This window comes from Mixophyes fleayi, chromosome 5, assembly GCF_038048845.1.
Source record: "Mixophyes fleayi isolate aMixFle1 chromosome 5, aMixFle1.hap1, whole genome shotgun sequence".
Taxonomy (NCBI): domain Eukaryota; kingdom Metazoa; phylum Chordata; class Amphibia; order Anura; family Limnodynastidae; genus Mixophyes; species Mixophyes fleayi.
The window spans coordinates 161,730,310-161,754,519 of NC_134406.1; the positions used below are offsets into that span (position 1 = coordinate 161,730,310).

At 40.4% G+C, this 24,210-nt stretch overlaps 1 long non-coding RNA gene across 2 annotated transcripts; it reads left to right on the forward strand.

Annotated features, from left to right (window-relative positions):
- Nucleotides 1-9,447: 9,447 nt before the first annotated feature.
- LOC142158715 (uncharacterized) lies at nt 9,448-20,313 on the forward strand. Of its 2 annotated transcripts, none has more exons than XR_012692850.1 (3): nt 9,448-9,571; nt 9,845-10,895; nt 19,105-20,313. It is a non-coding gene; the product is annotated as an uncharacterized LOC142158715 (long non-coding RNA). The 2 variants fall into 2 exon arrangements; XR_012692849.1 differs by having other exon boundaries at nt 19,686-20,313.
- The last annotated feature ends 3,897 nt before the right edge of the window (nt 20,314-24,210 follow it).

The window sequence follows — 24,210 nt, forward strand, 5'->3', positions numbered from 1 at the left end:
ATCTCCTTAATTATATACATGACTAATAATTTGTTTCCATTTGACTCACTATGTTTTCAAAGTCCTTGCAAAAAGGAAATGATTTATGCTTTTTACAATATTAATATTTATTCCACCCCAAAACACCCCTTGTAGAATTTGAGTTTCAGCGGGAGGAGGATTTGGACACCTACCCTGAGGAGGTCTTTTGGGTTACTATTAAAGGAGGAGTCTTCAAATCTTCTTTATCAACTCATATTAAAGAGAACTTTTATAGAGTATATTACAAATGGTACTTCCTCCCTATGCTACATAAAAGTTGTAGCTCCATCTTCTCTTAATGTCAAAGAGATTGTGGGGGCATAGGCAACTTTCTGCACATATGATGAACATGCTCTAAAATTGCTGCCTATTGAGATGAAATCACAGATCTCCTTAGCAAAGTAAAAAATATTGTCATGGCCAAAAGTTTTGAGAATTACAGAAATATTGCCACCTCAGTGTTTTTAGACCTTTTTGTCAGATGTTGCTATGGTATACTGAAGTAAAATGACAAGCATTTCATAAGTGTCAAAGGCTTTTATTGACAATTACATTAAGTTTATGCAAATAGTCAATATTTGAAGTGTTAACCCTTCTTTTTGAAGACCTCTGCAATTCGCCTTGGCATGCTGTCAATCAACTTCTGGGCCACATACTGACTGATGGCCACCCATTCTTGCTTAATCAATGTTTGAAGTTTGTCAGAATTTGTGTGGTTTTGTTTGGCCACCCTCCTCTTGAGGATTGACAAGTTCTCAATGGGATTAAGGTCTGGGGAGTTTACTGGCCATGGACCAAAAAATTCAATGTTTTGATCCCCAAACCGCTTAGTTATCACTTTTGACTTCTGGCAAAGTGATCCATCATGCTGGATAAGGCATTGCTTGTCACCAAACTGTTCTTGGATGGTTGGGAGAAGTTGCTCTTGGAGAATGTTTAAAACAGTAGGTCTGAGAGTACATGGCAAAATCTTTTGTACTAATACCAAAGTAACAATAATTTGGAAACATTCTGTGATTTATTATTGAGATATGATGTGTTTTGTTTTTTTCATTGCACCCAGGTGCCATATTTTACTATGAACCAAGTGCAGGGAGGAGCATGCTCTTTGGTCTTCCAATATCCAGACTAGACACACAAATGTATAAGTTAACTGTCCGAATTATTGATACAGCCAGATGCCTGATTGTCTCCCATTGGGAATGCCTGGATACTCCCTCCCTGCACTTGGTTCATAGTAAAATATGGCACCTAGGCGCAATGAAAAAAAACAAAACACAGCATACTTCAATAATAAATTACAAAAAGTTTCCAAATTTTGGTTACTTTAATATTATTACAACATATTTTGCTATGGACTCTCAGACCTACTGTTTTAAATGTTCTAAAGGTCCATATAAATGTTTGTATTAATATTCTCATATTCTTCAGTTTTCAATATTATTTAGGGCATTTCGTAGTCCCCATTTAAGTGGCTCCAGCTCTGGATTATTTTTCCCTTTTAATTATCCCCCACACCTTCATATCCCCCTTCCCTTACCCCATAAATGTAATTTGCACTTAAAACGCAACATCAATATTTCAGTTAGATGTAATTTTCAGTACAGCACTGTCTTATATTCTAAATGGACTTAAATTATCATATTGTATTCATTAGTGTGTAGTTCTAAGAACCAGTGCATTGGTTTTCTTTTCATGTGTTCATGACTTAAAACTAGAGATGAGCGGGCTCGGATTCCGCTAATCCGAGCCCACCCGAACAGTGCGGATCCGACGGGATCCGAGCACTGTTCGGGAACTTCCGGGCGCCAAATGAAGCCAAACCGAGGCTATGACATCCAAGTCTCGCGTCGGATCTCGCGAGACTCGGATGTCATAAATTCATCGCTCGCGGCCGCCATCTTCATTCTGGCTGCGATCACTTGTGAGGGAGGTTGTAGTTAGGGAGCTCCTGTCCTGCTTTTCAGTTTAGTGTTGCTTTGTGCTTTGTCCAGTGCTCTGTTCTACTGAGTCCAGTGGTGCTTTGTCCAGTGCTCTGTCCTGCTGAGTCCAGTGGTGCTGTGTCCTGTGCTCTGTCCTGCTGAGTCCAGTGGTGCTGCCTGCGTCCTGTGCTCTGTTCTGCTAAGGGCATTGTTATTTCCAAATTATACAAAACTTCTAAAAAAAAAGTAAAATTATAAAAAAATTATAAAAAAATTATCCAAAAATAATTGAAAAAAAATTAGTTAAAAAGTACTAGGTACTGCTATTTAAAAGTCAAACTACGTTCACTGTTGCTGCTGTACCAAAAAATACTAAGCACTGCTATTTAAAAGTCAAACTACGTTTACTGTTGCTGCTGTACCAAAAAATAGGTACTGCTGTATAACTCCAGTCCAGTGGTACTCTCCTGTGCCACAGATAGTTTGTAAAGGCTTTGCCAAGTGTGTGTGGTTTAGGGGTACGCTCTCTTGTGCTGCATATAATGGAGTACCAAAATTTGGAGGATAAAGTAGGGAAAGATCAAGAACCACTTCCTCCTAATACTGAAGCTGCTGCCACTAGTCATAACATAGACGATGAAATGATTGGTTTGTTAAAGTGCGCATGTCCTATTTCAACAACATCAGGGTGGGTGGGAGGGCCCAAGGACAATTCCATCTTGCAACTCTTTTTTTGGCATTATGTGCTCTTTGGGGCCTAGTTCTATCTCCATCAGAGGTATTCCTGCAGGCTATGTCACCGGCACAGCTATGTTGGTGTTAGACGTGCGTCCGGTGTCCGCCATCTGTGCAGTGGAATTTAGACTAGCTGAAGGAGGTATTGTGGCCCCGGTACCAAATTGGGTACCGGGGCCACTCCACTACGCAGTCCAGATAGCTGCGTATCAGATATTAAAATACGTTAACTGTTGCTGCCAAATCCAAAAATAATGAAAATGCCCTGTCATCATCGAAAACAAGAGGTGTTGACGCGCTACAACTATACTCTCTATATGCTGCAGAGGATGTAGGAGCAGCCATCTGTGCAGTGGAATTCAGACCAGTTGGAGGAGGTATTGTGGCCCCAGTACCAAATTGGGTACCGGGGCCACTCCACTACGCAGTCCAGATAGCTGCGTATCAGATATTAAAATACGTTCACTGTTGCTGCCAAATCCAAAAATAATGAAAATGCCCTGTCATCATCGAAAACAAGAGGTAGTGACGCGCTAGAACTACACCCTCTATATGCTGCAGAGGATGTAGGAGCAGCCATCTGTGCAGTGGAATTCAGACCAGTTAGAGGAGGTATTGTGGCCCCGGTACCAAATTGGCTCTATATGCTGCAGAGGATGGAGGAGCAGAAAAAGGCCATTCAAGCCTACACAGCCACCTACGATGGGCCACGTGTTTGTGCTGCCCACTTGTGTCGCTTAGCTTAGACATCCAGCTACCTCGGTGCAATGTTTTGGACTAAAAACAATATTGTGAGGTGTAAGGTGTTCTGAATTGACTGGAAATTAGTGGAAATGATTGTTATTGAATGTTATTGAGATTAATAATAGCGTAGTAGTGAAAAAAACCCAAAAAACTGGATTTTAGCACTTTTTATTCTTTTTCAAAAATAAATCAGAACCCAAAACCCTAAATCAGAACCAAAACCTTTCGTCAGGTGTTTTGGCAAAACAAATCAGAACCCAAAACCTCAAGCTAATCAGAACCCAAAACACTAAAAGTGGCCGATGCACACCCCTACTTAAAACTAAATTTGTGTATTTTTATCTACTCAGATCATTTATGGTTTGAAAAGAAACCATAGGATTTATATATTACGTTTTTTTATTATTTAAATTATATATTCCTACTAGAATTACAATGTGAACATTTTTTCTGCCTTTCTATTTTTTTAGGTACTACATTGACATCTGGCTCAATAGAATTTTTACAATTTACATTTTCTTAAGCATAGGGTTCCATTTTATGTTGCATAATAATGTAATCAAATAATGTATACTATTTATGTGAAGTTTCACTGTGATTTCATAAAATGAGAGAATATTATTTCTGCACAGTTTCTATAGCAACAATCCCTTTGCAGTCTTACCGACAAATCTTTGGTAAACCATTTTCTCTCTGGAAAGCTGTAATGGTTTATTTTAAAAAAGCAAGTCAAAGAATGCCAAGGCAAAACATATATAAAACAAATAAAGTAGCAATCTGCACTACAAATTTTAAATTAAAAGTTTTTAATATTAAAAAAGAACAGGACTAGTCTGTTTTTTATTTTAAAACAATCAAAAGTGTGTATGAAAACTAGAGATGCTCACTGACCCCCGTGTTTTGGTTTTGGTTTTGAATCTGGATTACCGTCGTGTTTTGGTTTTGCCAATCCATCATTGCGTCTTTTGGTTTTGGTTTTGTTTTGCTATTTTGATTAAAAATCATTGTTTTTGGGCCTAAAATAACCAAATTTAGTGCTCCACCTGTTTCTTGGATAAGTAATGTAATTGTAAAGCTAATAAATTATCCAATATTCCTGGTAGGCCTTCATTAATTCTACACACAAACCAGATTGTCTTCCTCTCCATCTATGCATATTGGCAATGCAGCCATCGTCTTTGGGTGTATATTATACCCTACACTTATAGTTAAATATCTAAAGAAATGGACCAAGGCAGTTTGGTTTCTGTCTCTATAGCCCCCTCCCCCCCCCCCCCACCCTCCACTTGTAGTTGAATAGAAAAAAAGCAGCCTGGATAGACTGAACAATATAAAAAATAAATGGACCAAGGTAGTTTGGTATCTGTCTGCATCAGATACTAATCCCTGATAGGCCCTCCACCATCCTTTGCATGTTAATAGTAGGATTGGAGTTATGGTCAAGGTCACACATTTTTAAAAAAAATCTTTCAAACCAGCCCAGATGTTAAACTGTTGTGCTCTGCCCCCTGCATCATCCCTGCTTGTGTTTAGAAAGTGCATATTGGTACCAGAACCTCACGTGCCAGAACTGCTGCCACTGGTGCCACACTGCTGCAGGACTTACACAATCAACCGCATCCTCATCGTCTGATACCCAAATCTCCCCCACATCCTCTTCTAAAGACAATGTTTCATCCTCACTTGGTGTATCACCGGCTACACTCGGGCTGTTCAGGCGTACATCATCAGAACTGCTGAAAGGGTCCCTCTTTATGGGTACACTAACAGAATGCTCACGATTAGACAGACCACTGTTGGATGGACTCTCCACAGGGATTGGTGTCATTTGTGATTCAGAACAAACATTATCCTCTAATGCCTTACTGTTATCTTGCAGCTCGGCTTTGACGCGTAACAGTAGTTGTGCACCAATTATAGGCTCGATAACATTTTTGGATCTGCCACTAATAGGCAAAGGTGAAGGCCTCATTCTCTCTTTGCCACTGCGTTTGTAGAATGGCATGTTTTTTTATCGGCACTTAACTTTTCCTCAGTTACACTTCTTTTGCGCTTCAACATGGTAAATGTGTGTTTTTTTGCCTGATTTCAAAAGACTATGTAGTTTGACATCGCCTTTCCCAGATGACGTACTGGGAACACTACCATCAGGACTGGTGACAGAACCTGGTTGCTGATTCTGCTCATATGTGGACTGCTTAGAATCCATTATGAGCCCAACGCACTTGTAGTGCTACAAATTGTTTTAGATACTGCTGACTTTTGACAGCCAGAAATATTAATGCAAAAGAATGGGGGACACCCCAAAGCACTTGTAGTGCCAAATATTGAAAAAAAAGATTCCCCTATCCTCCTCTCTTCTCTATCAATTGTTATCAGAATTGTAATCAGAATTGTATTCTCTGTTCCTGCTCTAATCAGCCTGTGACTACACCCTGCTCTCTCCCTCTGTCAAATGGCGAAGGATTGCTGTGGAGGCGGGTATTTATCATTTTCAAGTATCGTGAGAACCGAGCCCCGAGATCCGACGACGTCACGATGACGTTCGGCCTCAATTTTAAATCCGAGCGGGCGGGAGAGTACTGAGGATAGGCAAAGTTCGGATGGGTTCGGTTCTCGGGGAACCGAGCACGCCCATCTCTAATGAAAACACTAATAAGCCAACACACATTGGCAGAACAGTGGAGAAATAATGAAATGTTTTTGCAGTATTTTGCCAACACTACAAATAAGAGCAGGGTTTTATAAGTATGCCTTATAAGGCTTTATTTTTATAGAAATGTAATGTTATTTTCTCCTGATGTTTGTGTATACAATATTTAGGGGCAGATTTAATTAAATATTATTGCCGCCATAATTCATAATTTGGCCAACATTGGAAAAAGAAAAAAAATCTGCATAATAAATACTTACCTAACATCTTCATCCTGTCTTGATCGAGATATAATGTTTACTGATGCTGCCGCTGTCCGTCTAATGAGCTCTGATACTGGCGCTGCTGTCTCTCTTAAATGTATCGCTGCTGTCCCTCTCCAATATGTGACACATGCTGCCTAACAGTTACCTACTTGGCATATCGTCTTTGAAATGTGAATTGATGTAGACATCTTTGATGAAGATGATGAGGGTGATGACATTGTCATTTGTCACCATGGGGAAGATGACCACTGTTATTCAAATGCCCATGAGTAATTTGTTAACATCCCTATCTATTCTCCAGTTCAACAAACAAAATGTTGGCTTTTTTGGAGGCCCAAACAAATTAAGCACTTCAGCCACAACAGGGGCAAATGCAGGATTTAGAAGGGGGGGTTTCCGCCCCCCCCCCCCCAAGAAAAAAATAGAGCGAGTCTGAATTCTACAGCAGCCACGGCGCTGTCAAGAAGCATCCGCGGCAGTGCTGTATTATACTACAATACAACACTGCCGCGGACGCTTCTTTGACAGCCCCGCGGCTGCTGTACAGTACCGTTGGTTCGCGGAGGGGAGGGGTTTCTGGAGAACCAGAAACCCCCCCGTGCGTGCGCCACTGCACAAAAGTGGCAGTCAACATCGCTGAAGCGCTTAGTTTGTTAAAATTATGTGCATGTCCTTTACAACATATGTCCAAGGACAATTTCCTCTTGCACTATTTACATTATGTCCTTATGCTCATCATCTGTTAAATGTCTACTAATGCTTCCGCTGTCCATCTAATGAGCTCTGATACAGACGCTGCTGTCCCTCTCCAATATATTACTGCTATCCCACTCCACTGTGTCGCGGCTGTCCATCTCCAATGTGTCACATATGTTGCATAACGGTTGCCTACTTTAGACTATCTTCTTTTGTAAATGAAAATGTAATTGATGTAGACATATTTGATGAGCATGATGATGAGGTACTGACATTGTCATTTGTCACCATTGAGGAAGATAACTACTGTGATCCAAATGCCCATGAGTAATTTGTTAGTATCCCTAGTTATGCTTCAGTTCAATGATTGGCTTTTGTGGGATCTCAAAAAAATCAAGCACCTCAGCCACAAAAAGTGGTAGTCTGTCGCTGAAGTACGCTATGTATTTGTCCTTTTCAACATATGGGTAGGTGGATGGGCCCAAAAACAATTCCATCTTACATTATTTTACAATATGCCCTTGTTCTAGAGGAGGACACCTGGTCAACAATTAGGGAACGAGTATCAAAAACCTCTATTTCCTCCCTTGTGAATGAAAAAGCTTATAAAATTTATTTGCATTGGTATTTGGTCCAGACTAGGCTAAAAACAATATATGGAGCCACATCTGACCTTTGCTGGCGAGCAGGGGTTCTTCATCCACGTCTGGTGGTCCTGCCCAAAAATTGCTTTGTTCTGGGATGACACATCTTCTTTACTTAGTGAGGTCACTCAAATTCAAATCTCTAAGTACCCCTGGTCCTTCCTTCTGGCATCCCCCTTTGAGGCTCTTGACAAGCATGTGGAGAAATTGTACAAATCTGTAATTGGGCTTTAGATTTCTGGTTATGCCTTCAATCAGACAGGGCAGAATTCAGGGTGTTTAAATGGACCAATAGCACCCCCCAAAAAGCAATCTGTATTTTTATTTTTGTGAAGCCCAGTGTGCATTAATGCAAATAACCCCATGCAGTGCAAAAAAATTGTACTGGGGGCTAAGGCATTTGGACCCTTCCCAAAAGGGAAAGGGCCCCATTCCTCCTCATCCTCAAGAGCCAAAAAGCCCATTAGGGAGATAAGGCTCTTTGAACCTCCTTCGCCAAGGCTAGGGGAGGCTCTTTAAATCCGGATCCCCCAGATCCATAAGGCCCTTTAGGAGGCAAGGGTCTTCAGGACTACCTCCGCCACAAGGCTTGGGCAGTTCCCTTTACTCCGAGGTTGGCCTAAGCTTCTCCCTGGGGGACTGGTTCTTCAGCTCCACTCATAAGGAGTGAGCCTCCGACAACTAAGGGAGAGGGTAGACCATAATGATCTATATCCAAACCCTATTGGTGCAGAAGACAACCAAACCAACTGGAAATCGTGCTAAGTGTTTCTTGAAAGTTCGCGAACAGTGCCCTCGTGCCATAGTGCTCCCAAAAAATTGAAAATACAAACCAAAACAAAAAAGTGCAAAAGAGTGCGAACTTCATGCCCTTCTCTAAAGAAAAGAGCCCATCTATCCTCGACCTTCAAGACCAAAAGTTCCCTTAGGGGGCAAAGGGATTCAGACCACCCTTCACCGCAGGGCTAGGGTTGCCATTTTGCTCTGGAATCTGCCGAAGCCTCACACAGAGGTCATCCCTCAGAAAGGAGGGGTTCTGAGAGGTTCCGGGGGTGGGACCTCAGTGCCAATTCGGTATAGTAACAAGCAACCCACCATCAGCTAGCAGCTACTTATCTAAATTTCTAATGATGCCGCTGTCTATTTATTTAACATTTCTACTACTGTCCATTCACTTTCTTTAATGAATGCCCTCTACTGTTAAAAATGTATTGTGGGGTAGTCTTTTTTTTTCTTTTACAAACATTGACATTTTAATGTCACATTGGACATTAAATACAAAACAAGACGAGCATTCTCACAAAACTATGCAAAAAAAATCTTACTTTAACAACCCTTCAGTAGGAAATATAGGATGCATATATACATAGTAACTGGCAAATATATTTATAGGTCCCCTTGTTTAATTCACAAAGGGAAGTATTACGGCACATTACTATTCAGCCAGATCTACCTTACTCATAGCATAAACAAGGTATTTGAAAGCTCCATTCTTGGTTTCCGATGAATGCTTTGCCCAACAAGAAATGCGTAGTCTTTGAACATTTTTATTGGCTGCCAACCTTTGTCTGTTTACTTGTCTAAATGTCTATTCATACCACTGCCCATCCAATGACCTCTACCTGTCACTGTAGCTACACTGATTATGATGAGTGCCCTTTAACATTGAAAATTTATTGCGTGCATAGTCTTTCAACATTTTTATTATGGGTGCAGACCACCTCCATCTATCTACTTGTCTAAATGTCTACTGATGCCACTGTTAAATATGATTTTTTGTTAAGGCCTCATAAGGCCTTTGTTCAGCCATTTTATTGTAACTTGCATAGAAATATTATTTGCTAGAAGAGATTATTCATTTTTCTGCTGATGTGAGCCTGTGCCCTTGAAGTTGAGTTGATAGAGAACACCAAAATAAATGTATCAAGGTATGAAACAATAAACATTTTAATATCCAGCTTGTAGTATGGCAGCTGTGCCCTTGGTGTTGCACATAGCATATCTCCAACTCCCCTTGAGATAAAAAAAACAATAGGCTCATCTGTCCTTAGAAGGGGGAGAAATATAAACACTACAAGAATACTGAGAAAGTTAATCAGTAGTGCCTCTCATAGACTAATGGTATAGAATTGTATTCATATGACGTAGGATTCATTTATCCAGTAGGCTATAAAAACTTGTATCTTTGTATCAATAAACTAGAGAATATTCCTTGTATACAGAACTTGGTCTGTGTCAATTCTCTCCAGCTGATTGAAGCGCTTCCAGATATACTTGACACCACAGGCAGACTTGGGTCAGAATTTTAGATCTAACAACTTGGAGGTCGCCATCGAGATTCGCTGTCCAGCAGGCTACAAAACAGACAACGGAGGTTTCCCATCACATTGAACCCCAACATCCGCGGTCAGTAGATTTCTACTCGTTGGTCTTCCTAGTCTGGGTCACCTCATGTCTTTCTGAGGCACCTGACACGCGAATTTGTGAGTCTCAAGTATCATCTGATTAATATAATACAGTATTAACCCAATTTGTTTACTGTAATTGTATTGTTGATTAGATTTTTGAAAGATGATTGAATTTTGAGTGCATGTGTTTGTACCTATTGTATGATGTATGAAGCATAAAAGTCACATAAGACATTGATCAAAGAAGCATGTAATTGAATAGAGGGATTTTGAGAGTTACTGTTTTGAACATTGAGTGAACATTTTAGACACCATCCCCAGAGATGTATCAAAGAAGGGAGATTCTGTAATCTGCCCAAATTGTGTAAGAGAGATTTCCAAAAGACCTTCGTCCCAGATACTGTCAAAGAAGCTATTTAGCATGGACATCCAGTACAAGGAGTCCACAGAATGGGACGTCCAGTGCAAGGACAACCCACAGAAACTAGATAAGAGTCCCGATTTGGACTCAACAGAATACTGTCAATATGGGCAATATAGATAGTAAACAGATGACAGCAGTTCCCTCATAGATATGATGCACAAAGACTTTAGGAAATAGGGGAGTTGAAGGTCTGTAGGGAATTTTTCAAGAAAGCGTGGATGGAGAAACAAAGGTGTTGCAAGTGGTAATGTGACAAGAACAAAGGGGTATTGAGATCAAACCCCAAGAGATTGTTTGAGGTGGCACAGAAAAGTTAAGAGATCTGAAAAGTCGAAATATATGTGGATATGCTAAATGCATCGGAAGCTGAATAATGAATCAAGTAGGTTGTATATTATAAATGTATGTTTGATCCTGCGCAGCTGAATGAGTGAAATGTGCCCCTTCCTTATTCTGTGTAAAAGATTTCAGTGTGTTGAGATAAGAAGCACACGGTTTTTGTTATCTGACAATGTATGTAAAATTGAAAAAATATGTCCGGAGTGCTGATTGATGATAACATATTGAAGCTAACTTGTATTTAGTGTAATGCTGGGACTTGTAGTTCCACAGCAGTAGGTTGGAAGAAGTCAGTTAGGTTTTATTTCTCTGTATGTGAGTTTTGTCTCCGTCTTACTGCGTGTGAGGGAGATCCGTGATAATTCATGCTGTTTGTTCTCTGTCTTAGTGCTCTGTAAGGGAGATGTGTGATTTAGTTTAAATCACAATGTTTGCCTGTCTTGTCCATCTTTTACAAGAGACATGTTTCAAGGTTGAAAAAGTTGTACATTCATTGCTTAATGATAAGCTTTTAAAGAGATACAAAAGAAGTTTTAAAATGTTTAGTCCGATTGCACGGACAAGATTGTAAATAATGTACATTATCACTATTATTACTAGTGTCAGAACTGGAGATGGGCGGGTCCGGTTCCCCGAGAACCGAACCCACCCGAACTTTGGCTATCCGAGTACCGAGCTGAGTAGCTCGGTACTCTCCCGCCCGATCCGAAATCGAGGCCGAACGTCATCGTGACGTCGTCGGATCTCGGGGCTCGGTTCTCGCGATACTTGAAGATTATAAATACACGCCTCCACAGCAATCCATCGCCATTTGACAGAGGGAGAGAGCAGGGTGTAGTCACAGGCTGATTAGAGCAGGGACAGAGAATACAATATTCTTCTTGCAATTGCTCTAACAAAAATCGCTAGAGAAGAGAGGAGGATAGAGGTTTATAATTTTGTTTTAATATTTGGCACTCCCCAGTGCTTTTGGGGTGTCCCCCATAATTTTGCATAAATATTTCTGGCTGTCAAAAGTCATATCTGTCAGCAGTATCTACCAAATAATTTTTAGCACTCCTCAGTGCTTTTGGGGTGTCCCCCCTAATTGTGCATAAATATTTCTGGCTGTCAAAAGTCATATCTGTCAGCAGTATCTACCAAATAATTTTTAGCACTCCTCAGTGCTTTTGGGGTGTCCCCCATAATTGTGCATAAATATTTCTGGCTGTCAAAAGTCATATTTGTCAGCAGTATCTTACCAAATAATTTTTACCACTACAAGTGCTTTGCGCTCAGAATGGATTCAAAGCAGTCCACATATGATCAGAATGAGCAACCAGGTTCTGTCACCAGTCATGATGTTAGTGTTCCCAGTACGTCATCTGGGCAAGGTGATGTCAAACTACAGAGTGTTTCGAAATCAGTCCAAAAAACAAAATATTTTTTTTTTTTACTGTGTTATGCTTGACCAATATTGGGGTCGTAATCAGAAATGACATATCCTCAGGAGAGTCCAAGCAGGATTAGCCATCTTTCAATGACATCCCTTAGTTTTTGGAACAGTTTGTCAGCTGTATGCCTCTTACTGAAGCCGCTGATACACAGAGTAGCCTACTTCTCAAAAATGTGACGTACCTGGGTACATGCTGCTGCTGTCCATGCTGGGGAAGGCGAATGACCAACCCAGTGGGCTTTCACAGTCATATAATCTTTTGTTTGCCCAGTTCCGCTTGTACACATATCTGTGGTTAAGTGTACAGTGGGTAGAATGGCATTTTGTCGCCCAATAATTAAATTTTTAGGAACTTTCCGGTACAGGAGAGAATTAGCTTTTCTAGTGAAATGGTATAGTGAGGACATTTGCTAACAGGGACAGAACACCTCAATTAAATGTCTTAAACCAACTGTATTGATAGTGGACATTGGACGCAGATCTAACACTAGCATAGTACCCAGGGCATCTGTGATCCGCTTTGCGACTGGGTGACAGGTTTCATTCTTGCTTCCTCTTGCATTGGATTGTTTACCTGCCAATTGTTGGTTCAGGGGATATTGATTATGAAGGTGTTGGAGGGGGAAGATTGCAGGTGCTGGGATGTAGATGAGAGAAGGGAGGTAGATTATGCTGGAATGCTTGTTGTTATTTTTTTAACTCGCTGAAAAATTACGAAACATGGATGAGGATCCCAGATGGTTAAGGTCCCTACCTCTACTGAGTGTTGCTTTAAAAACTCTACAAATTGATAGACAACTCTTGCCAGGATTTGTGTAAAAATAATTCCACACTTAAGAGGTGGATTTTTGGTCTTATGCCCAGGCATGACAATGGCCTTTTTGTTATCACTGGCAAGAACTGCAGCAATTTTTCTTTTCAAGCGTATGAAAATCATATTGTGACATAGGAGGTGTTCAAAATTGAATAAAAAATGACTGGAAATTAGTGTTACTGAAGTTAATAATAATGTAGCTACAAAATAATACCTAAATTATGTTATTTTAGCACCAATAAATGTAATTTTTTTTAACAAATTGCAAAAAAAAACCCCAACCAAAACCAAAACCAAAACCAAAACACACAAGGGCGATTTTGCAAAACCAAAACACAACGGTAATCTAGATCCAAAACCGAATCCAAAACCAAAACACGGGGGTCAGTGACCATCTCTAGTCAGAACAAAGCTGACTGGGATCCAACAAGCCGTTTCTGTATTTAAACAAAGTAATTTTGTTTCTGAAGTTGAGAAAAATAGCTTTCTGTTTAATGAAGTTGAGAATTGTGGGAGTGAGCTTTACATGCAGCTGTTTTTATCTGTGTTAAAATGGCGCTGATGAATGTTCTCAGAAATCCGGAGGGTTTGTTATGCCCATAAAGAAATGTTACGAGATAAAATGTTGTCTGTGAGCGAGAATTGTAAATATATATATTTGTACTTTAAACATGGAAATCACAGAATCTGGACATATGTGTGAATATTTGGTCACGGGAGATTTTGTTGAGAAAATGTTGAACGATTTACAGACACAATGTGTTGTGTCTAACGAGAGTACCCTGATTTATGAGACATTGCTGCTTTTAAAATGGTTGAATACTTGGAACCAAGATTCCAGTTTGAATGTTTCTAAACCAGGAAATTTAATTAGTGTCATTTAAAAGGGCGGTACTAAGAGATGATAAGAAAGGAGTGGCTTTGAAAACTCGCCCAGGTCTCGTCACTTTGACATTCCCTGTTTGTGAGATTAGGAACTGTCCCTTTGAGGAAATATTTTTTTTCAAATCATGGAACGCATAGCATCACAGTTAAGCTTTTAGCAGCTGTTCACTGGTTACCTAATAACAGTATACACGCATGTTACAGTTACAGTCATTCCTAGTGAATAAATGTTAATCTCTATGCAAAAGTTTTTTTTTTATTCACAGGTCTCCAGCTGCAAAGACCCATTAGGCAATCCAGATTGCATTGATCCAACTTCCAATGCACTATCTTTACACCACAACAAACATAGGTATAAACTAATGAAGGATTTAAATAACGTAGACTCTGCTGAGTAATGATTACCTTGTTTTGGAAAGAGATATTAGAGTTTATGTGCTATGCGCATAGCAAATGCATGAACCAGATGGTTTTTCTGTATGTGCAGAAAGCAAAAGGTTTTTATTGTATCCTCATTACAGTTTTGAGTCAATCAGTGTTTGTAAAGACATTTACTGCCCTTATTTACTGTGCTATAATTGTCATATACTGTAAATAATTCTTTGTATCGTGGGCAGGGCCTGATTAAGGGTTCTGGCCGCCCTAGGCTAATACGGCCGCAGTGCCCCCCCCCCCCCCCCCCCTCCGAATATATAGGTGTATAGGAACACTCCTGAATATGAATGTTCAGGTGTATTCTCCAGCATTCAAATTTAGACAGATTGTGCCATTGTCTCTTACCTGTTCTTGCTCTTCTCTCTTGCAACTTTGTTATCCTCTCGTTGGCTTCTGGAAAGTTGGCGTCCTTTTTTGAAAATGCAAAAATGTATTATAATGCAAACCCTGAATGATTAGGCCCTTTAGTTAAAACAAAACACTCCATTATGGCCAGCTAAAAGTACCCCATTGGACAGGCATATATAAGCAATATCTGAATATTTGTTGTCAATCAAATACAAACCTCTACCAGCCCCATCTCACTAATATTTAGTATTCTAGTGATTGCTGAGACAACCCATGTGACCACCACACAATCATGAGATTCTGCCCCCCAAAGCTGCTCTATTTTTTTAAAAGCCCCTGCAGCCATTTTCTTTAACCACAACCCCCCCGCACAGCCATTTTCCTTAACCCCTGCTGCAGCCATTTTCTTTACCTCCCACCCTGCATCCATCCCCCTAGCAGCTATTTTCCTTACCTCCACTCTGCTAGCTAGCTATCCCCCCCCGTCACATCAAAACTCCCCCAGTCACATATATCAGCCCCCCTCCTCTGCCCTCCTTCATACATATCAACCTCTCTACCTCCCTATAGATTTTCATGGCAGCCCCCCCTCCCACCCTATAGATTTGTATGACAGTCCCCCTCTCCCTCCCTATACATATGCATGACAGTCCCCCCTCTCCCTTCCTATAGATATGCAGGGTAGTCCCCCCCCTCCCTATAGATATGCAGGGTAGTTCCCCCCCCTCCCTATAGATATGCAGTGTAGTTCCCCCCCTTCCTATAGATATGCAGGGCAGTTCCCCCTCCCTATAGATATGCAGGGCAGTTCCCCCCTTCACTTACCTGTAGTTGTGCCAGCGTCGCTCCTCTCCTCAGATCAGCAGATAGGAAGTGAAGACGTCCTGCTTCCTGTCTGCTGCACAGCAACAGGCAGCCTGGTGATTGGCTGTGTGTTGCTAACCACTGACCACCAATGCTTTTGATCGTCGAGCCCTCCACCCCGTACGGCGATCCCCCCCTGCAGCGATCCCCAGTGGTGACCCCCCCCCCTCCCCCACCCCGAAAAAAAAATGAAAAAAATAAAAAAATAAAAAAAATAAATAAAAAAATAAATAATAAAAAAAAAATACCCACAGTGCAGCGCCCCCCGGGACCCAGCGCCCCAGGCTGCAGCCTGGTCAGCCTAGTGGTTGATCAGGCCCTGCTCGTGGGTATGGTAATGCATTGATGGGAATTCAATATTTTTACCGAAATGAAAAAGATTTAAGACTTTAAGAGCTATTGTATGTGCTCCTGCATTAGCACTTCTGGATGATAGCAAGCCATTTATACACTCCTCTGAGCAGAACCAAATGTTTAACCAATTTTAAGCTGAAATAACTTCAGCGCCAGCACTGGCTTTGCCAGATTATGACAAGCCTTTCACATTATTTTGTTATGAAGTCAGTGCACATGTACAAGGGGTACTGACACAAATACATGGTCGCAAGCTAAGGTCACTTGCATACTACTCTGCTTTAGTGCTTGAAAAGAGTATAGATATTGTGCTAGGACACCCAGTTACCTTAAAGGTATCGCACGCTGTGACAGAAACCAAGCACAAACAAAACATTTGTTACAGGCCAGATTTACTAAATATGAAGATATACAGCACAATGGACATTCCTTCCTATTGTGAAATGAGTGACATATAACACTTGCCGAGCACACTGTGTATTTTCTTCCTCCCTTTCCTTTTTTATCCTTCCCTAAGAAATCCAGAATTAAAAAACAAACAAAAGGAAACACAAGAGGCCCCAGAGCCTCTCATGTTTACCAGATATATGTTAAGATCTTCAGACAAGGGGAATCTGAGTAAAATGTATTTTACAAGTTTTTTAAAGGTCCAAGGGAGACCAGAGAGTGGACTTCATTGATATTAACAGGAGGAATATAGATTGCACGTTATTTTCCTTTGTTGTACGCTGTAGATGTGTACTAGACTAGAAAGGAAAGCTAGGTCTGGAAGAACCAGACTCACGCCAATAATAATGTAGAGATTATTATACATAATTAGAAAATTTTAATATGAGATTTTAACCCAACCAAATAAAGAAAAGAGCAACCCATGACTGTAGGGATTTACACCCAATACAGAAATGTATTTGTGAGTATTGTGGCCCAACACATTATTACATTTTCACAAGCCAATAGGTTAATATTTGACTACCTGACAGCTTAGTCTGTAAGGTGCTGCTTGACCCTAACTATTTAAATTGAAGCCCAGGGTTGCACCTTTTTAACTAGTGATGCAAATGATCCAGAGAAAATGTTTGATGAACACTTCCAAAAATAAAACATGATCATTTTTTTTTTTTAAATGAGCACACTGGAGATGCTTATCTAGAAGGATAATTTTCATGGCTGTACCTGGCCGATTGGGTCAAGGGTATAGGAGGATGGTTATCAGGTCTTATACATGTTGTACTTCAAGGACTGTTATTAATTCTTCTTCTTATTATTATTATTATATACACTAATAGAACTGATGATGTGGCTTATTAACAGGTGTATTAGAGCTAAGTGTTTCTTTTCCAGAAAAATTAAAGTTACCACATCTGTCTTAACCGTTGTACTGTACACCCCATCTAATGAGTGTAAACCTTGTGGAACTCAGAAACCGAGAACCTTTTCCTTGGATTCCACATGCTCCTTAGTGAAGCCTATCCTTATGAAGTAGCACTGCTAACTCCCAGTAATGTTACATTTAAGCAGTGCACAATGTTGAATCCTGCTGCCTTATTGCAGCAAGTTTCAAAAGATGGGAGAAGTATCTGTATATATTGGGGTTACCCTAGGGATTTGGGGGAATTCCATCCCAGCTTGAACAGAGAGAAAGAAAAAAAATGCAAACTAAATTTTTCTGAACATTTTCTTAACATGATTGTATAGAACTAATGAAACAAGAATCTCTGGTTTTATCTGACATTAAAGATAAACCATTACCAGATGCAGACATCACTCTTTTTGTAGATGGTTCACACTATTACATAGATCCTGTCCCGTATACAGGGTGTGCAGTAACCACACACACAGAAATAGTGATTCAACAGACTCTACCGAGTCACATGTCAGCACAAGAAGCTGAACTAAAGGCCCTGACACTTGCATGCATATATGCAAAAGGACAAAGAGTAAATATTTACACTGATTCAAGTTATGCGTTTGTAATTGCGCATGATTATGGCCCTATATGGAAAAGTAGGGACCTTATGGGTTCAGCAAGCAAACCAGTCAATGTGCTGAACATACCAGGGCACTGTTCACTGCATTCCAGCTGTCCTCCAAACAGTGATGAAGGTGAAGACACACACAGAGATACTACCCCCGAAGCTAAGTGCAATAAACTGGTAGACCAGGCCGCACGAGAAGCCGCCATAGCCCCAGTTCCCCAAGGGGAGTCTATTTACATGGTGACCCCCTGATCCCAAGTTTGACCAGACCACACTCCAACTTATGGAAAGACAAGCAACAGAGAATAAGAAAAAGCCTTGGGCAAAACATGGAGCACTAGAAGTGCAAGGAGTGGTGTAAAAATCAGTGTTTGTGTCTGGCAAAAGTAGTTTATCCCATTATGGCCAATATAGCACATGAGAAAGTGCATCTGGGAAAAGATGCTAAGGTTGTACTCACTAACAGGTTATGGATAGCAGCAGGGTTCGCTCAAGCAGCACAGTCATTAGTGGCAGAATGCCTAGTCTGTGCACAGAATAACCCTGGTAAGTCTGTCCCAACTCCATGGAAAAGCACACCAGACATAGTATCCCTATAAGAGGATACAGAAAGACTTTATACATCTTCCCAAATGCTCGGGCTTTGAGAATGTGCTAGTCTGTGTCGACTTCTTTAGTCACTGGCTGGAGACGTGGCTGTATAGAAAAGCAAATGCTAAAGCATTAGCCAAGAAAATTGTGAATGAGGTAATCTGCTGATATGGGGTAACAGAGGTCATTGAAAGTGACAGAGGGATACACTTTAAGAGGTAAGGATTCCAGAAACTATCACACCCCCTACAGACCCCAAAGTTCAGGATGTATGGAGCGCCTTAATGGTACACTGAAATTGAAAATGCAGAAAATAATGGCTGAAACAGGTCTGCCATGGATCTCATGTTTACCTGCACTCAGTAAAAAAATACTGCTAGGAAAGACACAGGTTTAACACCATATGAGATACTGTTTGGCACAGCAAACAGAACAGGCTGTTATTTTCCATAGCAACTACAGCATGTTTATAGTGATTTGTTGAACTATGTTGCCTTATTACAGAAACAACTAACTGAAATACATGGTCAAATGTTCTCCTCCATTCCAGACCCTAATTTTGATACAGGTATCCATAAACTGCAATCTAGGGAATGGGTGGTCGTGAGAAAGCACATCAGGAATAGTCTTGAACCCAGATACAAGGGTCCTTATCAAGTCCTGTTGATGACTCCCATGGCAGTGAAAGTACAGGAAAGAGACACCTGGATTCACGCACCACACTGCAAAATCTTCAAATCAGGGGAGTCTTGTTCTGATAAATAGAAATGACTGTCTTATGGTATTGATATGTCTTGCCAGAATAATTGTGACTGAAGTAGGGATCAAGGCCCCCCTAACCCAGTATGAAACAGACAGATAAGTGACAAATTGCCTATGCCACTGTGAGAAACATATGGGAAGGAGTGCTCAACAATTTGCACTCATAGTAGAGTAAACTCTGAAAATGCCTTTGTGTAGATACATAACCTCACTGGTAAAGTTGTCAGTAATGATTCATGTTGGATATTGGAAATATTGGCATTAGTAGCAAATGGTTTTGCAATCCTGTTGATTGTATATGTGATCATGAAACTAAATATATGGCTGATTAAGAAGTTACTGACACTTGATTGTTGTCTCTCCAAAAAGGGAACCACTGAAAATCCCGAACCTCTGATGATCACAGAAATTACTTCTGAAACCTGACCTGACTATGAGCGTCATGAATTATTTGGACTAGCAAAGCCAAAGAACTGCACAGTTTGCAACAAGAAACTACTAAAGACTGAACAAAGGACATGCAAGGCCTGCAGAACTACTATAGACTCATTAACTACCTACTAAGAAATCATATTTTAAAGAAACCATCTTTTAAGAAACCATCTTTTCTAGACATGGACATTTGCCAAATTGCATCTCCTCATAAATCAAGTTAGGACAGGGAGGATCACAGGCTTATCAATAGTGGGGGAGGAGTTGACAGATTACTAAGGGGACCAACTCTATGCATGTGGCCTTCTACATGTGTATACGTACCTGCTTATTAAGAATGTGGTTCTATAGATAGGATTAGGTAGGTAGGAGGAGAAAGGGCCGAAAATTGAATAAAAAATGGTAAATGTTAAATATGATTTTTTGTTAAGGCCTTTGTTCAGCCATTTTATTGTAACTTGCATAGAAATATTATTTGCTAGAAGAGATTATTCATTTTTCTGCTGATGTGAGCCTGTGCCCTTGAAGTTGAGCTGATAGAGAACACCAAAATAAATGTATCAAGGTATGAAAAAATGAACATTTTGATATCCAGCTCGTAGTATGACAGCTGTGCCCTTGGTGTTGCACATAGCATATCTCCAACTCCCCTTGAGATAAAAAAAACCAATAGGCTCATCTGTCCTTAGAAGGGGGAGAAAAATAAACACTACAAGAATACTGAGAAAGTTAATCAGTAGTGCCTCTCATAGACTAATGGTATAGAATTGTATTCATATGACGTAGGATTCATTTATCCAGTAGGCTATAAAAACTTGTATCTTTGTATCTGTTGGACAAACTTAGAAATGTTGTGAATATCGCAGCATTCAGTGATCGCAATTAGATACTTTCTACACACTGCTATGTCACTTAGGATTATATGTTTTATTAAACTGACATGTATTTGTGCTACTACTCAGTTACTAATTTTAACCAGCCAGCTCAATGCAAACTTTGGCCAAAATTGGTGAAAATTTGTACATTAGCGAAGAGATCATTGAAAATAGACTGGAAATGACTGGCAATGAATGTTAATGCTATAAATAGTAATATAGGAGGAAAAACAGTTGGACATCACATGATTTTACCTATTTTTCACAATTTTAATTAAATTCAGATCCAAAACTAAAACCAAAACATGAAGAAGTTTTAGCACCAAACCAAAACACATCTCTATTTGCTATTATATTTTCTGTTGCTATTATTAAATACATGACACAGAATACTGTTTTCAAAGGAAATACCTTGTCTGACCCAACCACCAATACTGCAGCTATGTCTCATACTTGTACATGTAATCCACAGTTGATTTTAACAGAAAAAAAAATTATCTCAGCTTACCACTTGCTAAATTCCAAGAAAATGCCTCTGTCCCTGCAAAGGTTACATGGAGCTCTTATGATTTCATACCACAGTGTGACTGCTAGCGGATCTTTCCTGACAGCTGTTTAGTAGCACTTATGGTGCTACTAACATATTTTCTTTCTTGCACCATGGGGTAATGTATATGAGCAAAGGAGAGATTAAATCAGTGAACTAGGATTGGTTTGCCCCAAACAGGGCCGGACCTGGACTAAAAATCAGCCCTGGCATTTAAAGTACTCAGGCCCACCTCAGTTCCAGAAGGAAAGAAACTTTGTGCCGCCACGCAGCGGCGCAGCTGAAGTGGGCGTGACCATATTGTGTTGTGGATGTGACCCACATGGGGCATTGATACATACATTATAATAAAACATTACATTTATGAGACAGTCACCCAAATCCAGGACTGCCCCACCAGATTCAGGACAGTTGGCAGACTGTCCTGCTCTCTCCTACCTGTCTTGGTCACTTTCACCACTTGTAGCAGCTGGTTTCTTTAGCTCAGTTCTTTCTTGTCTTGATCCTGGAATATTGGATGCCGTATTTTGAAAAAAAAAATGGGTACATGAGATTTAGAAAACTCCAACCACCCCCGGTGTTAAAACAATAGCACTCACATTTTATAATTAGGCCTCCCTCCAGTCCCCACAATAATGATATTCACATTTAATAAGTAGACCTATTCCCCTCCAACCAGCCCCAACATTAAATTAACAGTATACCCATTTACTCAAAACCCATTTCCCTCCCTCCAAACAGTCCCAGCAATAAATTAAAAAGCATTAAAGTTTAATAAATATAGCCATTTTCCACAACCATCCCTGGCAATAATTCATATTCACATTTAATAAATAGCCCTCCTCCCCAAAATCAGCCCCATATTCATTTGATAGCCCTAAACCACCCCAGCATTAAATTAAAGGTTCCTTCCCCTCACCTTAAATAATTAGCCCCACCTACACTCCACCATTAAATAGCCTACCTCCCACACTATATTAAGATCCTCCCTTTCCTCACATATAAAAAAACTGTGTGCACACATACACGCACACTATATGAACATGGGGCCACACACGCACACTCTATGAACATGGGGCCACACACACACACTCTATGAACATGGGGCCACACACGCACACTCTATGAACATGGGGCCACAGACGCACACTCTATGAACATGGGGCCACACACGCACACTCTATGAACGTGGGGCCACACATGCACACTCTATGAACATGGGGCCACACACGCACACTATAGCCACATGGGGCCACACACTATAGCCACATGGGGCCGGCCACACACTATAGTCACACAGACACACACTGTAGCCACACACACACACACACTAAGTAAAATGGTTCCGCGCTGCCTTACCGAGTGTACATTGCTGCCTTTAGGAATGGTGATGGGGTGCGTCCCAATCCCCAAGAATAATAAATGGTAGATAAAAGATTATTTGCCAGGCGCAGAAGTAAATTGCTGAAATGTTGCATAAAATAAATTTATTTTGAACCAGTGCACTGGATTTGTTGAAACTAATCCACATATGCATATAAATACAATCCAATTGGAAGTGTGTGTTCAGCCACAATGTAGTATAAACCAAGATAGTTGCTCCATTAAATAATAAAATACAGCAAACAATCTCTAAGCTGGTTAGTGGAATGGATTAAACTCAGACTAGTACACTTTGAAAACGTCATCCATTACTGTGAATGTCCGATATCCACACACACAAAAAACAGTCAATAAACTGGTGCATAAGCAATACCGTTTGTGAGTGCCCGGGACTGTTCAAATTTGGAAAATCCCGAAATAATGCAAGTTACTGATGTGCACATTACCATAAAGCTTGCAATGATGAATGGTGTATAGAGTTTTTTTGGCAAACTCATAATAGAGGATAATTTCCAAAAATTAGTCTTAAGGTAGAGGATACCATTCATCATTGCAAGCTTTATGGTAATGTGCGCTGGTAGCGCTCACCTTTCATTCTCCGGACAAGCATTTTTCCAGATGCCCCAAAGAATCTGAAAGGGGATTCATCAAAGAAATGGACTTTACCCCAGTCCTCAGCAGTCTAATCCCTGTACCTTTTGCAGAATATCAGTCTGTCCTTAATGTTTTTTCTGGAGAGAAGTAGCTTCTTTGCTGGCCTTCTTGACACCAGGTCATCCTCCAAAAGTATTTGCCTCTGTGAGTGGAGATGCACTCACCACCTGCCTGCTGCCATTCCTGAGCAAGCTCTGCACTGGTGGTGCCCCGATCCTGCAGCTGAATCAACTTTAGGAGACAGTCCTGGAGCTTGCTGGACAACCTTTCTCCTTGAAGTTCTTCATGATTTGATAAATGATTGATTTAGGTGCAATCTTACTATCAGCACTATCCTTACCTGTGAAGCCCTTTTGTGCAAAGCAATGATAACTGCATGTGTTTCCTTGCAGTTAACCATGGTTCACAGAGGAAAAACAATGATTTCAAGCACCACCCTCCTTTTAAAGCTTACAGTCGGTTATTCTAACTCAATCAGCATGACAGAGTGATCTCCAGTCTTGTCCTCATCAACACTCATCTGTGTTAACGAGAGAATCACTGACCTGATGTCAGCTGGTCCTTTTGTGGCAGGGCTGCAATGCAGTGGAAATGTTTTTTTGGGGGATAAAGTTCATTGTCATGGCAAAGAGGAACTTTGAAATTAATTGCAATTAATCTGATAACTCTTCATGACATTCTGAAGTAAATGCAAATTTTCATCATAAAAAGTGAGGCAGCAGATTTTTCAACCTGATACTGCGCTCATGAGCAGGCGATCCACTTAGTCCACATTATATAATATTAATATTAATGTGAAGACCATTATCTTTCCTGTACCTTCATTCAGCCTTGACCTTAACTGGTTGATGAACTAATTCTGTAATATTGTAAGACCCTATTCAAATGTATTGAGGTTTTCCATTCATAGGTCCAAGTTGCATTAACTAAAACAGTATCATTTGATACATCAAGGCGATTATAAAACACACCACTTTGAAAGTGTGCTGGTAAAGAGGACAGG